This window comes from Hyla sarda, unplaced genomic scaffold, assembly GCF_029499605.1.
Source record: "Hyla sarda isolate aHylSar1 unplaced genomic scaffold, aHylSar1.hap1 scaffold_1107, whole genome shotgun sequence".
Taxonomy (NCBI): domain Eukaryota; kingdom Metazoa; phylum Chordata; class Amphibia; order Anura; family Hylidae; genus Hyla; species Hyla sarda.
In genome coordinates this window covers 81,926-95,674 of record NW_026607727.1, presented here as the reverse complement: position 1 = coordinate 95,674, position 13,749 = coordinate 81,926, and the positions used below count along the sequence as shown (strand labels likewise).

At 46.2% G+C, this 13,749-nt stretch overlaps 6 non-coding genes across 6 annotated transcripts; all 6 read left to right on the top strand.

Annotated features, from left to right (window-relative positions):
• The first annotated feature begins 1,088 nt into the window (after positions 1-1,088).
• Positions 1,089-1,279, top strand: LOC130301014 (U2 spliceosomal RNA). The gene has a single exon (XR_008851738.1). It is a non-coding gene; the product is annotated as a U2 spliceosomal RNA (small nuclear RNA).
• Positions 1,280-3,375: 2,096 nt separating this feature from the next.
• On the top strand, positions 3,376-3,566 carry LOC130301013 (U2 spliceosomal RNA). Its single transcript, XR_008851737.1, has one exon. It is a non-coding gene; the product is annotated as a U2 spliceosomal RNA (small nuclear RNA).
• Positions 3,567-5,665: 2,099 nt separating this feature from the next.
• LOC130301012 (U2 spliceosomal RNA) lies at positions 5,666-5,856 on the top strand. Its single transcript, XR_008851736.1, has one exon. It is a non-coding gene; the product is annotated as a U2 spliceosomal RNA (small nuclear RNA).
• Positions 5,857-7,949: 2,093 nt separating this feature from the next.
• On the top strand, positions 7,950-8,140 carry LOC130301011 (U2 spliceosomal RNA). Its single transcript, XR_008851735.1, has one exon. It is a non-coding gene; the product is annotated as a U2 spliceosomal RNA (small nuclear RNA).
• A 2,096-nt stretch (positions 8,141-10,236) lies between these two features.
• On the top strand, positions 10,237-10,427 carry LOC130301010 (U2 spliceosomal RNA). The gene has a single exon (XR_008851734.1). It is a non-coding gene; the product is annotated as a U2 spliceosomal RNA (small nuclear RNA).
• Positions 10,428-12,531: 2,104 nt separating this feature from the next.
• LOC130301009 (U2 spliceosomal RNA) lies at positions 12,532-12,722 on the top strand. Its single transcript, XR_008851733.1, has one exon. It is a non-coding gene; the product is annotated as a U2 spliceosomal RNA (small nuclear RNA).
• Positions 12,723-13,749: the final 1,027 nt, after the last annotated feature.

Here is a 13,749-nt window from a genome sequence, read left to right as displayed (position 1 = left end):
GCACTGATGGGGTATGCATTAGACGAAAAAAAAGAAGAAAAAGAAGAATAATACGCCCAGAAAAGAGGCGAAAAGGAGAAAAACGTAAAAAAACGTGAAAAAAAAGTAAGAGGAAGAGAAGGGAAAAAAAGGTGGAAATGGGTTTAAAAGTGATTTCGGCGGAGAAATATATATATATATATATATATATATATATATATATATATATATATATATGCGCACACACACACATAGATATAAACGTATTCTCCGTTGAGATATTGCAGCCGCTGCTGTGTCCAGGCCCAGGAGCCTTAGCACTGTGCTGTGATGTCACTCAATACCACTGACATCACTAGGTGTAAACAACATCTCTCCTTTGCTGTGTATGTGACTATGGAGCTGTTTGGTGATGTCGTCTATTACGGCCTTCATAGAAGCAACAGGAGATTGTTGCATCCATCTAGAACCCTCAGAACTACAGTGCTATGATGTCACTCACTTCCACAGGCCTTGCAGAGTGTAAACAACAACAACCCAGCTTTGTTGTGTATGTAACCATAGGGATTTGTGATGTCACCTAGAACCTTCACAGCAGCGACAGCTTTATGAGGAGCATCAGCACTGCTCTGCCTGAGCAGAACCATCACCGCCATAGGTTGTCAAATAACCCGGATTTAACCCACACAGGTAAGTCCAATGGGGTGCAGGCATGTCCTCTATGCTTACAGCTTCCCGTGGGTGTTGGTTTGATACCGTTTGGGGACAGCCAAGGAGGCATCTGCAGGCAACAAAGGTAGGTGTGTGCTTGTGTGTGTGTTTCCTATGCAGATCCTAAGCCCAGTGTCACATGCAAGTAGGAGGAGTAAGAAGGGTTCCTGGCAAATCCGGGTTATGGATTGCATTTAAAAAGGCCCCGTGGGAGTGCAATGGGCCCCTGTCTTGCTGCTTAGCAATAATGGTATGGGTTTAGGTTCTGCTGTGTGTACTGGTGGTTGACTGCCCCCCAGCCCAGAGTGTGCATGGAAAATTGTCTGGCAGCCTCCCTGACAGCAAGCAGTGATAGTGCCCATGAAGGGGACCTTGTTGGGCCCGCCCCTTTCACGGTTATCGCTTCTCGGCCTTTTGGCTAAGATCAAGTGTAGTATCTGTTCTTATCAGTTTAATATCTGATACGTCCCCTATCTGGGGACCATATATTAAATGGATTTTTGAGAACGGGGGCCGATTTCGAAGCTTGCTTCCGTCGCCCTATGCATTGACCCGATATGGCAGTATCTTCGGGTACAGTGCACCACCCCCTTACAGGGTTAAAAAGAAAGATTCCTACTTTCATTGCTACCTGCTTGCTGGCTAGCCAGCTAGCCAGCCCTGTGGGCCTTGCTGCTGCTGCAGCCAAAAAACAAAAGGTGGTGCTGCTGCTGCTTCTGCTGCTTCTGCTTCTGCTTGTGTCTGGCCCCTGTTGGAGCGTCCAGGCACAGGACTTCTGCTGCTGCTGACTAAATGGCCTCCTTAATTGGATCATTTGAGTAGCCAGCACACCTGTGCAGGTAGGGCATGACATGATAGGCAGCTGCCTTGATAGCGGGTGGGTGCTGAATGTTCCTAATTGACAAAATAAGATTAATGCTTATGAAGAAATATAAAATCTCATCCCTTCCCCAATATCGCGCCACACCCCTACCCCTTAATTCCCTGGTTGAACTTGATGGACATATGTCTTTTTTCGACCGTACTAACTATGTAACTATGTAACATAACATGGGGGGGGGGGGGGGGGGGTCTCCTGGCTGTTCACACAGGTGTGTCATTGCTGTACATTGACCATGCATTGCTTCTGTGGTATTGCAAAGGCAAAGACAAATGCTTCCAGCCATCCATTGCACTAATGGATTGGTCATCAGCTGGCTGTCTATGTCCCGCATCAATATAGACCAAAGTACAGAGGGTTAGGCTATGCTATTGTGCACCTACCTGATGCATCAGAAGGTGCGAGGCCCTTGCTAAATTCTGTGCACAGACTTTGAGATCTATGCTTTAGACTGTATCTAAACCTGCTCCAACATGGACTGACATTCTGGCCTACTTTCAGCCGATGCGACTTGTCTGTCGCTGAACAGTCGCTTTTTATGTATTCAGCACCTATGTATAATGTTGTAAAAATGCTCTAGAAGCTAAAGTCGCAGAAATGTCACACATATTTGGCCTGCAACTTTCTGTGCGACAAATTCAGACAGGAAAAATCAGTATAAATCCTTAGAAAATGATCCCCCAGTGTCTCCATCTGCTGGCGGTATTGAATAAGCATTGCTGCACTGATGGGGTATGCATTAGACGAAAAAAAAGAAGAAAAAGAAGAATAATACGCCCAGAAAAGAGGCGAAAAGGAGAAAAACGTAAAAAAACGTGAAAAAAAAGTAAGAGGAAGAGAAGGGAAAAAAAGGTGGAAATGGGTTTAAAAGTGATTTCGGCGGAGAAATATATATATATATATATATATATATATATATATATATATATATATGCGCACACACACACATAGATATAAACGTATTCTCCGTTGAGATATTGCAGCCGCTGCTGTGTCCAGGCCCAGGAGCCTTAGCACTGTGCTGTGATGTCACTCAATACCACTGACATCACTAGGTGTAAACAACATCTCTCCTTTGCTGTGTATGTGACTATGGAGCTGTTTGGTGATGTCGTCTATTACGGCCTTCATAGAAGCAACAGGAGATTGTTGCATCCATCTTGAACCCTCAGAACTACAGTGCTATGATGTCACTCACTTCCACAGGCCTTGCAGAGTGTAAACAACAACAACCCAGCTTTGTTGTGTATGTAACCATAGGGATTTGTGATGTCACCTAGAACCTTCACAGCAGCGACAGCTTTATGAGGAGCATCAGCACTGCTCTGCCTGAGCAGAACCATCACCGCCATAGGTTGTCAAATAACCCGGATTTAACCCACACAGGTAAGTCCAATGGGGTGCAGGCATGTCCTCTATGCTTACAGCTTCCCGTGGGTGTTGGTTTGATACCGTTTGGGGACAGCCAAGGAGGCATCTGCAGGCAACAAAGGTAGGTGTGTGCTTGTGTGTGTGTTTCCTATGCAGATCCTAAGCCCAGTGTCACATGCAAGTAGGAGGAGTAAGAAGGGTTCCTGGCAAATCCGGGTTATGGATTGCATTTAAAAAGGCCCCGTGGGAGTGCAATGGGCCCCTGTCTTGCTGCTTAGCAATAATGGTATGGGTTTAGGTTCTGCTGTGTGTACTGGTGGTTGACTGCCCCCCAGCCCAGAGTGTGCATGGAAAATTGTCTGGCAGCCTCCCTGACAGCAAGCAGTGATAGTGCCCATGAAGGGGACCTTGTTGGGCCCGCCCCTTTCACGGTTATCGCTTCTCGGCCTTTTGGCTAAGATCAAGTGTAGTATCTGTTCTTATCAGTTTAATATCTGATACGTCCCCTATCTGGGGACCATATATTAAATGGATTTTTGAGAACGGGGGCCGATTTCGAAGCTTGCTTCCGTCGCCCTATGCATTGACCCGATATGGCAGTATCTTCGGGTACAGTGCACCACCCCCTTACAGGGTTAAAAAGAAAGATTCCTACTTTCATTGCTACCTGCTTGCTGGCTAGCCAGCTAGCCAGCCCTGTGGGCCTTGCTGCTGCTGCAGCCAAAAAACAAAAGGTGGTGCTGCTGCTGCTTCTGCTGCTTCTGCTTCTGCTTGTGTCTGGCCCCTGTTGGAGCGTCCAGGCACAGGACTTCTGCTGCTGCTGACTAAATGGCCTCCTTAATTGGATCATTTGAGTAGCCAGCACACCTGTGCAGGTAGGGCATGACATGATAGGCAGCTGCCTTGATAGCGGGTGGGTGCTGAATGTTCCTAATTGACAAAATAAGATTAATGCTTATGAAGAAATATAAAATCTCATCCCTTCCCCAATATCGCGCCACACCCCTACCCCTTAATTCCCTGGTTGAACTTGATGGACATATGTCTTTTTTCGACCGTACTAACTATGTAACTATGTAACATAACATGGGGGGGGGGGGGGGGGGGGTCTCCTGGCTGTTCACACAGGTGTGTCATTGCTGTACATTGACCATGCATTGCTTCTGTGGTATTGCAAAGGCAAAGACAAATGCTTCCAGCCATCCATTGCACTAATGGATTGGTCATCAGCTGGCTGTCTATGTCCCGCATCAATATAGACCAAAGTACAGAGGGTTAGGCTATGCTATTGTGCACCTACCTGATGCATCAGAAGGTGCGAGGCCCTTGCTAAATTCTGTGCACAGACTTTGAGATCTATGCTTTAGACTGTATCTAAACCTGCTCCAACATGGACTGACATTCTGGCCTACTTTCAGCCGATGCGACTTGTCTGTCGCTGAACAGTCGCTTTTTATGTATTCAGCACCTATGTATAATGTTGTAAAAATGCTCTAGAAGCTAAAGTCGCAGAAATGTCACACATATTTGGCCTGCAACTTTCTGTGCGACAAATTCAGACAGGAAAAATCAGTATAAATCCTTAGAAAATGATCCCCCAGTGTCTCCATCTGCTGGCGGTATTGAATAAGCATTGCTGCACTGATGGGGTATGCATTAGACGAAAAAAAAGAAGAAAAAGAAGAATAATACGCCCAGAAAAGAGGCGAAAAGGAGAAAAACGTAAAAAAACGTGAAAAAAAAGTAAGAGGAAGAGAAGGGAAAAAAAGGTGGAAATGGGTTTAAAAGTGATTTCGGCGGAGAAATATATATATATATATATATATATATATATATATATATATATATATATGCGCACACACACACATAGATATAAACGTATTCTCCGTTGAGATATTGCAGCCGCTGCTGTGTCCAGGCCCAGGAGCCTTAGCACTGTGCTGTGATGTCACTCAATACCACTGACATCACTAGGTGTAAACAACATCTCTCCTTTGCTGTGTATGTGACTATGGAGCTGTTTGGTGATGTCGTCTATTACGGCCTTCATAGAAGCAACAGGAGATTGTTGCATCCATCTAGAACCCTCAGAACTACAGTGCTATGATGTCACTCACTTCCACAGGCCTTGCAGAGTGTAAACAACAACAACCCAGCTTTGTTGTGTATGTAACCATAGGGATTTGTGATGTCACCTAGAACCTTCACAGCAGCGACAGCTTTATGAGGAGCATCAGCACTGCTCTGCCTGAGCAGAACCATCACCGCCATAGGTTGTCAAATAACCCGGATTTAACCCACACAGGTAAGTCCAATGGGGTGCAGGCATGTCCTCTATGCTTACAGCTTCCCGTGGGTGTTGGTTTGATACCGTTTGGGGACAGCCAAGGAGGCATCTGCAGGCAACAAAGGTAGGTGTGTGCTTGTGTGTGTGTTTCCTATGCAGATCCTAAGCCCAGTGTCACATGCAAGTAGGAGGAGTAAGAAGGGTTCCTGGCAAATCCGGGTTATGGATTGCATTTAAAAAGGCCCCGTGGGAGTGCAATGGGCCCCTGTCTTGCTGCTTAGCAATAATGGTATGGGTTTAGGTTCTGCTGTGTGTACTGGTGGTTGACTGCCCCCCAGCCCAGAGTGTGCATGGAAAATTGTCTGGCAGCCTCCCTGACAGCAAGCAGTGATAGTGCCCATGAAGGGGACCTTGTTGGGCCCGCCCCTTTCACGGTTATCGCTTCTCGGCCTTTTGGCTAAGATCAAGTGTAGTATCTGTTCTTATCAGTTTAATATCTGATACGTCCCCTATCTGGGGACCATATATTAAATGGATTTTTGAGAACGGGGGCCGATTTCGAAGCTTGCTTCCGTCGCCCTATGCATTGACCCGATATGGCAGTATCTTCGGGTACAGTGCACCACCCCCTTACAGGGTTAAAAAGAAAGATTCCTACTTTCATTGCTACCTGCTTGCTGGCTAGCCAGCTAGCCAGCCCTGTGGGCCTTGCTGCTGCTGCAGCCAAAAAACAAAAGGTGGTGCTGCTGCTGCTTCTGCTGCTTCTGCTTCTGCTTGTGTCTGGCCCCTGTTGGAGCGTCCAGGCACAGGACTTCTGCTGCTGCTGACTAAATGGCCTCCTTAATTGGATCATTTGAGTAGCCAGCACACCTGTGCAGGTAGGGCATGACATGATAGGCAGCTGCCTTGATAGCGGGTGGGTGCTGAATGTTCCTAATTGACAAAATAAGATTAATGCTTATGAAGAAATATAAAATCTCATCCCTTCCCCAATATCGCGCCACACCCCTACCCCTTAATTCCCTGGTTGAACTTGATGGACATATGTCTTTTTTCGACCGTACTAACTATGTAACTATGTAACATAACATGGGGGGGGGGGGGGGGGGGGTCTCCTGGCTGTTCACACAGGTGTGTCATTGCTGTACATTGACCATGCATTGCTTCTGTGGTATTGCAAAGGCAAAGACAAATGCTTCCAGCCATCCATTGCACTAATGGATTGGTCATCAGCTGGCTGTCTATGTCCCGCATCAATATAGACCAAAGTACAGAGGGTTAGGCTATGCTATTGTGCACCTACCTGATGCATCAGAAGGTGCGAGGCCCTTGCTAAATTCTGTGCACAGACTTTGAGATCTATGCTTTAGACTGTATCTAAACCTGCTCCAACATGGACTGACATTCTGGCCTACTTTCAGCCGATGCGACTTGTCTGTCGCTGAACAGTCGCTTTTTTATGTATTCAGCACCTATGTATAATGTTGTAAAAATGCTCTAGAAGCTAAAGTCGCAGAAATGTCACACATATTTGGCCTGCAACTTTCTGTGCGACAAATTCAGACAGGAAAAATCAGTATAAATCCTTAGAAAATGATCCCCCAGTGTCTCCATCTGCTGGCGGTATTGAATAAGCATTGCTGCACTGATGGGGTATGCATTAGACGAAAAAAAAGAAGAAAAAGAAGAATAATACGCCCAGAAAAGAGGCGAAAAGGAGAAAAACGTAAAAAAACGTGAAAAAAAAGTAAGAGGAAGAGAAGGGAAAAAAAGGTGGAAATGGGTTTAAAAGTGATTTCGGCGGAGAATATATATATATATATATATATATATATATATATATATATATGCGCACACACACACATAGATATAAACGTATTCTCCGTTGAGATATTGCAGCCGCTGCTGTGTCCAGGCCCAGGAGCCTTAGCACTGTGCTGTGATGTCACTCAATACCACTGACATCACTAGGTGTAAACAACATCTCTCCTTTGCTGTGTATGTGACTATGGAGCTGTTTGGTGATGTCGTCTATTACGGCCTTCATAGAAGCAACAGGAGATTGTTGCATCCATCTTGAACCCTCAGAACTACAGTGCTATGATGTCACTCACTTCCACAGGCCTTGCAGAGTGTAAACAACAACAACCCAGCTTTGTTGTGTATGTAACCATAGGGATTTGTGATGTCACCTAGAACCTTCACAGCAGCGACAGCTTTATGAGGAGCATCAGCACTGCTCTGCCTGAGCAGAACCATCACCGCCATAGGTTGTCAAATAACCCGGATTTAACCCACACAGGTAAGTCCAATGGGGTGCAGGCATGTCCTCTATGCTTACAGCTTCCCGTGGGTGTTGGTTTGATACCGTTTGGGGACAGCCAAGGAGGCATCTGCAGGCAACAAAGGTAGGTGTGTGCTTGTGTGTGTGTTTCCTATGCAGATCCTAAGCCCAGTGTCACATGCAAGTAGGAGGAGTAAGAAGGGTTCCTGGCAAATCCGGGTTATGGATTGCATTTAAAAAGGCCCCGTGGGAGTGCAATGGGCCCCTGTCTTGCTGCTTAGCAATAATGGTATGGGTTTAGGTTCTGCTGTGTGTACTGGTGGTTGACTGCCCCCCAGCCCAGAGTGTGCATGGAAAATTGTCTGGCAGCCTCCCTGACAGCAAGCAGTGATAGTGCCCATGAAGGGGACCTTGTTGGGCCCGCCCCTTTCACGGTTATCGCTTCTCGGCCTTTTGGCTAAGATCAAGTGTAGTATCTGTTCTTATCAGTTTAATATCTGATACGTCCCCTATCTGGGGACCATATATTAAATGGATTTTTGAGAACGGGGGCCGATTTCGAAGCTTGCTTCCGTCGCCCTATGCATTGACCCGATATGGCAGTATCTTCGGGTACAGTGCACCACCCCCTTACAGGGTTAAAAAGAAAGATTCCTACTTTCATTGCTACCTGCTTGCTGGCTAGCCAGCTAGCCAGCCCTGTGGGCCTTGCTGCTGCTGCAGCCAAAAAACAAAAGGTGGTGCTGCTGCTGCTTCTGCTGCTTCTGCTTCTGCTTGTGTCTGGCCCCTGTTGGAGCGTCCAGGCACAGGACTTCTGCTGCTGCTGACTAAATGGCCTCCTTAATTGGATCATTTGAGTAGCCAGCACACCTGTGCAGGTAGGGCATGACATGATAGGCAGCTGCCTTGATAGCGGGTGGGTGCTGAATGTTCCTAATTGACAAAATAAGATTAATGCTTATGAAGAAATATAAAATCTCATCCCTTCCCCAATATCGCGCCACACCCCTACCCCTTAATTCCCTGGTTGAACTTGATGGACATATGTCTTTTTTCGACCGTACTAACTATGTAACTATGTAACATAACATGGGGGGGGGGGGGGGGGGGTCTCCTGGCTGTTCACACAGGTGTGTCATTGCTGTACATTGACCATGCATTGCTTCTGTGGTATTGCAAAGGCAAAGACAAATGCTTCCAGCCATCCATTGCACTAATGGATTGGTCATCAGCTGGCTGTCTATGTCCCGCATCAATATAGACCAAAGTACAGAGGGTTAGGCTATGCTATTGTGCACCTACCTGATGCATCAGAAGGTGCGAGGCCCTTGCTAAATTCTGTGCACAGACTTTGAGATCTATGCTTTAGACTGTATCTAAACCTGCTCCAACATGGACTGACATTCTGGCCTACTTTCAGCCGATGCGACTTGTCTGTCGCTGAACAGTCGCTTTTTATGTATTCAGCACCTATGTATAATGTTGTAAAAATGCTCTAGAAGCTAAAGTCGCAGAAATGTCACACATATTTGGCCTGCAACTTTCTGTGCGACAAATTCAGACAGGAAAAATCAGTATAAATCCTTAGAAAATGATCCCCCAGTGTCTCCATCTGCTGGCGGTATTGAATAAGCATTGCTGCACTGATGGGGTATGCATTAGACGAAAAAAAAGAAGAAAAAGAAGAATAATACGCCCAGAAAAGAGGCGAAAAGGAGAAAAACGTAAAAAAACGTGAAAAAAAAGTAAGAGGAAGAGAAGGGAAAAAAAGGTGGAAATGGGTTTAAAAGTGATTTCGGCGGAGAAATATATATATATATATATATATATATATATATATATATATATATATGCGCACACACACACATAGATATAAACGTATTCTCCGTTGAGATATTGCAGCCGCTGCTGTGTCCAGGCCCAGGAGCCTTAGCACTGTGCTGTGATGTCACTCAATACCACTGACATCACTAGGTGTAAACAACATCTCTCCTTTGCTGTGTATGTGACTATGGAGCTGTTTGGTGATGTCGTCTATTACGGCCTTCATAGAAGCAACAGGAGATTGTTGCATCCATCTTGAACCCTCAGAACTACAGTGCTATGATGTCACTCACTTCCACAGGCCTTGCAGAGTGTAAACAACAACAACCCAGCTTTGTTGTGTATGTAACCATAGGGATTTGTGATGTCACCTAGAACCTTCACAGCAGCGACAGCTTTATGAGGAGCATCAGCACTGCTCTGCCTGAGCAGAACCATCACCGCCATAGGTTGTCAAATAACCCGGATTTAACCCACACAGGTAAGTGCAATGGGGTGCAGGCATGTCCTCTATGCTTACAGCTTCCCGTGGGTGTTGGTTTGATACCGTTTGGGGACAGCCAAGGAGGCATCTGCAGGCAACAAAGGTAGGTGTGTGCTTGTGTGTGTGTTTCCTATGCAGATCCTAAGCCCAGTGTCACATGCAAGTAGGAGGAGTAAGAAGGGTTCCTGGCAAATCCGGGTTATGGATTGCATTTAAAAAGGCCCCGTGGGAGTGCAATGGGCCCCTGTCTTGCTGCTTAGCAATAATGGTATGGGTTTAGGTTCTGCTGTGTGTACTGGTGGTTGACTGCCCCCCAGCCCAGAGTGTGCATGGAAAATTGTCTGGCAGCCTCCCTGACAGCAAGCAGTGATAGTGCCCATGAAGGGGACCTTGTTGGGCCCGCCCCTTTCACGGTTATCGCTTCTCGGCCTTTTGGCTAAGATCAAGTGTAGTATCTGTTCTTATCAGTTTAATATCTGATACGTCCCCTATCTGGGGACCATATATTAAATGGATTTTTGAGAACGGGGGCCGATTTCGAAGCTTGCTTCCGTCGCCCTATGCATTGACCCGATATGGCAGTATCTTCGGGTACAGTGCACCACCCCCTTACAGGGTTAAAAAGAAAGATTCCTACTTTCATTGCTACCTGCTTGCTGGCTAGCCAGCTAGCCAGCCCTGTGGGCCTTGCTGCTGCTGCAGCCAAAAAACAAAAGGTGGTGCTGCTGCTGCTTCTGCTGCTTCTGCTTCTGCTTGTGTCTGGCCCCTGTTGGAGCGTCCAGGCACAGGACTTCTGCTGCTGCTGACTAAATGGCCTCCTTAATTGGATCATTTGAGTAGCCAGCACACCTGTGCAGGTAGGGCATGACATGATAGGCAGCTGCCTTGATAGCGGGTGGGTGCTGAATGTTCCTAATTGACAAAATAAGATTAATGCTTATGAAGAAATATAAAATCTCATCCCTTCCCCAATATCGCGCCACACCCCTACCCCTTAATTCCCTGGTTGAACTTGATGGACATATGTCTTTTTTCGACCGTACTAACTATGTAACTATGTAACATAACATGGGGGGGGGGGGGGGAGGGGGGGTCTCCTGGCTGTTCACACAGGTGTGTCATTGCTGTACATTGACCATGCATTGCTTCTGTGGTATTGCAAAGGCAAAGACAAATGCTTCCAGCCATCCATTGCACTAATGGATTGGTCATCAGCTGGCTGTCTATGTCCCGCATCAATATAGACCAAAGTACAGAGGGTTAGGCTATGCTATTGTGCACCTACCTGATGCATCAGAAGGTGCGAGGCCCTTGCTAAATTCTGTGCACAGACTTTGAGATCTATGCTTTAGACTGTATCTAAACCTGCTCCAACATGGACTGACATTCTGGCCTACTTTCAGCCGATGCGACTTGTCTGTCGCTGAACAGTCGCTTTTTATGTATTCAGCACCTATGTATAATGTTGTAAAAAGGCTCTAGAAGCTAAAGTCGCAGAAATGTCACACATATTTGGCCTGCAACTTTCTGTGCGACAAATTCAGACAGGAAAAATCAGTATAAATCCTTAGAAAATGATCCCCCAGTGTCTCCATCTGCTGGCGGTATTGAATAAGCATTGCTGCACTGATGGGGTATGCATTAGACGAAAAAAAAGAAGAAAAAGAAGAATAATACGCCCAGAAAAGAGGCGAAAAGGAGAAAAACGTAAAAAAACGTGAAAAAAAAGTAAGAGGAAGAGAAGGGAAAAAAAGGTGGAAATGGGTTTAAAAGTGATTTCGGCGGAGAAATATATATATATATATATATATATATATATATATATATATATATATATACGCGCACACACACACATATATATAAACGTATTCTCCGTTGAGATATTGCAGCCGCTGCTGTGTCCAGGCCCAGGAGCCTTAGCACTGTGCTGTGATGTCACTCAATACCACTGACATCACTAGGTGTAAACAACATCTCTCCTTTGCTGTGTATGTGACTATGGAGCTGTTTGGTGATGTCGTCTATTATGGCCTTCATAGAAGCAACAGGAGATTGTTGCATCCATCTAGAACCCTCAGAACTACAGTGCTATGATGTCACTCACTTCCACAGGCCTTGCAGAGTGTAAACAACAACAACCCAGCTTTGTTGTGTATGTAACCATAGGGATTTGTGATGTCACCTAGAACCTTCACAGCAGCGACAGCTTTATGAGGAGCATCAGCACTGCTCTGCCTGAGCAGAACCATCACCGCCATAGGTTGTCAAATAACCCGGATTTAACCCACACAGGTAAGTCCAATGGGGTGCAGGCATGTCCTCTATGGTTACAGCTTCCCGTGGGTGTTGGTTTGATACCGTTTGGGGACAGCCAAGGAGGCATCTGCAGGCAACAAAGGTAGGTGTGTGCTTGTGTGTGTGTTTCCTATGCAGATCCTAAGCCCAGTGTCACATGCAAGTAGGAGGAGTAAGAAGGGTTCCTGGCAAATCCGGGTTATGGATTGCATTTAAAAAGGCCCCGTGGGAGTGCAATGGGCCCCTGTCTTGCTGCTTAGCAATAATGGTATGGGTTTAGGTTCTGCTGTGTGTACTGGTGGTTGACTGCCCCCCAGCCCAGAGTGTGCATGGAAAATTGTCTGGCAGCCTCCCTGACAGCAAGCAGTGATAGTGCCCATGAAGGGGACCTTGTTGGGCCCGCCCCTTTCACGGTTATCGCTTCTCGGCCTTTTGGCTAAGATCAAGTGTAGTATCTGTTCTTATCAGTTTAATATCTGATACGTCCCCTATCTGGGGACCATATATTAAATGGATTTTTGAGAACGGGGGCCGATTTCGAAGCTTGCTTCCGTCGCCCTATGCATTGACCCGATATGGCAGTATCTTCGGGTACAGTGCACCACCCCCTTACAGGGTTAAAAAGAAAGATTCCTACTTTCATTGCTACCTGCTTGCTGGCTAGCCAGCTAGCCAGCCCTGTGGGCCTTGCTGCTGCAGCCAAAAAACAAAAGGTGGTGCTGCTGCTGCTTCTGCTGCTGCTTCTGCTTGTGTCTGGCCCCTGTTGGAGCGTCCAGGCACAGGACTTCTGCTGCTGCTGACTAAATGGCCTCCTTAATTGGATCATTTGAGTAGCCAGCACACCTGTGCAGGTAGGGCATGACATGATAGGCAGCTGCCTTGATAGCGGGTGGGTGCTGAATGTTCCTAATTGACAAAATAAGATTAATGCTTATGAAGAAATATAAAATCTCATCCCTTCCCCAATATCGCGCCACACCCCTACCCCTTAATTCCCTGGTTGAACTTGATGGACATATGTCTTTTTTCGACCGTACTAACTATGTAACTATGTAACATAACATGGGGGGGGGGGTCTCCTGGCTGTTCACACAGGTGTGTCATTGCTGTACATTGACCATGCATTGCTTCTGTGGTATTGCAAAGGCAAAGACAAATGCTTCCAGCCATCCATTGCACTAATGGATTGGTCATCAGCTGGCTGTCTATGTCCCGCATCAATATAGACCAAAGTACAGAGGGTTAGGCTATGCTATTGTGCACCTACCTGATGCATCAGAAGGTGCGAGGCCCTTGCTAAATTCTGTGCACAGACTTTGAGATCTATACTTTAGACTGTATCTAAACCTGCTCCAACATGGACTGACATTCTGGCCTACTTTCAGCCGATGTGACTTGTCTGTCGCTGAACAGTCGCTTTTTATGTATTCAGCACCTATGTATAATGTTGTAAAAATGCTCTAGAAGCTAAAGTCGCAGAAATGTCACACATATTTGGCCTGCAACTTTCTGTGCGACAAATTCAGACAGGAAAAATCAGTATAAATCCTTAGAAAATTATCCCCCAGTGTCTCCATCTGCTGGCGGTATTGAATAAGCATTGCTGCACTGATGGGGTATGCATTAGACGAAAA